This window comes from Cyprinus carpio, unplaced genomic scaffold, assembly GCF_018340385.1.
Source record: "Cyprinus carpio isolate SPL01 unplaced genomic scaffold, ASM1834038v1 S000006809, whole genome shotgun sequence".
NCBI classification, from domain to species: Eukaryota; Metazoa; Chordata; class Actinopteri; order Cypriniformes; family Cyprinidae; genus Cyprinus; species Cyprinus carpio.
This window is the reverse complement of record NW_024879395.1, coordinates 552,082-556,176: the sequence shown is the minus strand read 5'-3', so window position 1 is coordinate 556,176 and position 4,095 is coordinate 552,082. Positions and strand designations below refer to the sequence as shown.

At 32.4% G+C, this 4,095-nt stretch overlaps 1 long non-coding RNA gene across 1 annotated transcript; it reads left to right on the top strand.

The window, feature by feature from the left end:
- The first annotated feature begins 1,396 nt into the window (after window positions 1–1,396).
- LOC122144949 lies at window positions 1,397–2,444 on the top strand. The gene is made up of 3 exons (XR_006159986.1): window positions 1,397–1,479; window positions 1,902–2,231; window positions 2,330–2,444. It is a non-coding gene; the product is annotated as an uncharacterized LOC122144949 (long non-coding RNA).
- The last annotated feature ends 1,651 nt before the right edge of the window (window positions 2,445–4,095 follow it).

Genomic DNA, 4,095 nt, shown 5'->3' with positions numbered 1-4,095 from the left:
TCACAGAGAATGTTTTGCATCCATAGCTACCACTGTTATTTTCTGCCACATCTTAAATTATTTATTGTATTTTATAGCCTTCTGTGGAGGCTGACTCCATTTTATGTATCACAGGCACACACAGTTAAACAACTTTTATTTTCTTTATTATTATTATTATTATTATTATTATTTTTATTATTATTATTATTACTGGCTACACAAAGCCTATTTTGTTATTTGTTTCAATATTATTTTCTGTATTTCATTGAATATTGATATTTACCTTGATTATTTTTTACTCACAACATCGGCTCATTTTTAATCCTATAGGCCTATAAAGGCTACAAAAGCCACATGCACATGTGATAGCAAGAAACTTGTTCAACCTGCTAAAACAATTTTTCACCCCACCTTCCGTATTGAAAAAAACCCCCCTATATACCATAATATATTGTTAGCTAACTCGTTCGTATTAACTATTTAAACTGAGTTTCTCACCAACACCATGCGCACTCTCGGCCAAGAAATGTAAAAAACTGTCTCTTCATCGATTTAACTGGTAATAAAAACAGCGTTTGTGTTACACACATGTTTGATGTTTTCTCAGAAACCCGGGCGGGTATAGAACGTAAGAATTTTGAGAAATCTCTCTTCTCTCTCTCTCTCTCGCTCTCTCTCTCCTCTCATTTAATCATTGTCGGACACAACGCTGACGCTACTCTGCCCCATTAATGGAGGTGTATGAGCTAGTGGGACGGCCCGCCTTTTTGGGGCTATTAACGAATATGGTGGTTAATGTATTTCTTTGTTTTAGTTTACGGTTTATGGCTTTTGGGTGGGTAAGGTTATATATATTTTTATTATGGCTTCAGTTTTTGTAGTGTGTATTTCTACTGTATTTCTATTTTGGATGATCCAAGTATTTCGTAACAGACGTTTGTTAAAAATAATACAACTGTCAACTACACTTGTGAACTGTTTACTGAATTTTTGCCTAGATTTGGAAAACTTCGACACAGAAATGTTAAACAAATAGAATAGTTTTTTTAATGTTATGGTGAGGAATTTTATTTAAATTCTGAGTATTTTTTTTTTATGAAGTGGTGGATTTTACTTTAAAATTAAACTTTATTTATACGTAAGATATTTAGTCACATTAAATGTACAGTGTTAGGCAAAATATATAAATTGTCCTGGATGTCCTGCATGTGAAACCCAAACTAAATATATATTTTAAAGTGTCCTGCTTTATACATTCAACAAAAGTGATTCATATACATGTAACACCGAAGATATTTTAAATATTTGAGTGTGATGGTGAAATGATATACTACATTTTTTTTTTCATATGTTATTTATTTATTTTATTATTATTATTATTTTCAAATATTATTAAACTGTTAAAACTTTTGCAGGTGTATTGCTGACAGAGCAGCACCTTCAATCCCTTGAATCCTTCCTTCTTGAAACAGATCTCAAGCCCACCAACTGTAAATAGTAAGTGTGAAGTCTGTGCTTACAAGAAAATACTTTTTTTTCTTCCCATCATTTATTCACCCTCATGTCATTCGTGTAACATTCTTCTTTTTAAAAACAGCACTGACTTTCACTGTATTGACAAAGAAAACAAAGAATATCTTCTTTTTTTTGTTAAATAAAAGTCAGTCATACAGGTTTGGGACGATATGAGGGTGAGTAAATGATGGTGAACTATATCTAATGTGATCTTATTTTAGTGTAACACTCATTGTGTAGAGCAGTAGTTTAATGTAATAATGAGGCTTGATACTTTTGCTCTATCTTAGGTTTAATAAATTATAATGGCGTTTTATTTACTGATTTCAAATAATCTCTGAATTTTATATTATGTGTTAATGTGTTAATGTGTGTGTGTTTTGTTGTTTTCTCTTTTCTTTCAGGTGTGTCTGGAGATGGAAGTGAGACAATATCAGTGATGGAGGGAGATTCTGCCACTTTAAAAACTGGCTTTACTAAAATACAGACAAATCATCTGACAATATGGACATTTAGACTTAACAATTCAGAAATTCCTATCGCTGAAATTCATAAACAGATCATCTCTATTTTTGATAGTGGTGAGAATGAGAGATTCAGAGACAGACTAAAGATAGATAATCAGACAGGATCTCTGACCATCACAAACATCAACAAATTACACTCTGGACTTTATAAACTACAGATCATCAGTGGAGATGTCAAACACATCAGTTTCAGTATCGTTGTCTATGGTAACCTGAGTATTTTTTTTTCTCATTTTAAATCAAATGCAAATCGTACCATTCCCTTTGATTGTTCCTTAAATATGTTATTATTTCCTTTTTTTCAGATATTCTGCCTGTTCCTGTTGTTATCAGAGACTCTTCACAAAATTCATCATCATCAGTGTCCAGATGTTCACTGCTGTGTTCAGTTGTGAATGTGAGTGCTGTGACTCTCTCCTGGTACAAAGGAAACAGTTTATTGTCCAGCATCAGTGTGTCTGACCTCAGCATCAGTCTCTCTCTACCTCTGGAGGTGGAATATCAGGAGAACAACACCTACAGCTGTGTGCTCAACAATCCCATCAGAAACCAGACCACACATCTGGACATCACTCAACTCTGTCAGACAAGTCCAGGTAATGTCAGAATAGTTGAGACCTTCACACTCTGCACAATTGTTGTGGTCCAAGTTGCTTTCACTTTCACCTAATAACTGCCTGCATAAATACTCCCATAATTGGACTGTTTGATGCAGTTAATAATGTCATCCTGGTTTATATCTTAAATGTTCTATTGAAGTAGTTGAACTTGCATTGTCTCACACACATTAAGCATTTGACTAATCACACATTTTTATGTGTGTGCTCTTAAATTTGGATTCCCAGCACATTATATGAAGGATATATTCTTAACTATATAAAAAATATAAAAATATGATAGAAATTAAACTTCACATACAGTCAAGTGTGTACGAGCAGAAAATATATCATCCCAGCTAACATGGAACATTTCCACATCATTCTTATAACATTAGTACAATTTGTTCTTATGATGTTGAACTTGAGAGAAACATTCTTAGAACAATGTTCTTGGAATGTCTTCATGATGTCTTTACTGAAGGTTATGGTTGAGTGAACACATTCTAAGAACAACATTTTCACAACATCCATTTTATTCTTGATGAATGTTATCATTAACCTTCTTGGAATCATTACAGATCATTGTCCATCATTATCCATTACAGAATCCAACAAAACTTCACTTCTTCTAGTTGTGTTGCTCTTGGTCTTGCTGCTGTTAGTGGTCACAGCTGTAGTTGTGATGATGATCCGTCGACGCAGAAACTACACAAGCAAAACAAGCGCGGGCAAGTAAGGGCAAGTATTACTTACAACCAAATAAAAAATATTGGAAACACCATTCAGTTTCTTAAACTTATTTTTATTATTTTATAAATTATTATCAAACAGCCTCAAGAGTAATGAGGAGGAGGTTGATTATACTGAAGCAACATTCATTAAACATAGAGATCAGGATATGGTAAGATATGTTTGCTAACCTCTGCTCTAAATCTCTTTGCATATGAGCTTGCTAAGCTGGTATACTTTGTTTGTGTACTTGTTTTTTATACAGTACAATCATGATGTTTTATCATTTAACACTTAGATATCATACCACATTTAAAAACAATTATTTATTGGTTCTTTATGTGCTTATTCTTGCTTGTTTTCTATTGTGGATCAAGTAATGAATCTAACCCTAAAAACTGCATTTGATCTTGTTTGAACATGATTCGAGCTCTCAGATCACTCTAAGGAGCTTCTTTTTTTATGTGCATTTGCTATGGCTTTCATTTTTTGACTGTCAGTTATTTTCACATTTTCTGTGTGGCTCTTTTTTTAAGATGCTGAATCATATGTGACACTTCATGTTTACTAATTTAACCGTATTTGTGGCAAATGAAAATCTCACATAGCATGTTTATATATATATATATATATATAGTATATATATATATATATATATAATATATAGATTATATTATATATATATTATATATTATATCGTTTTCATTTTCTGACTGTGCTTTAAGCATGTGTAGAATCATTAT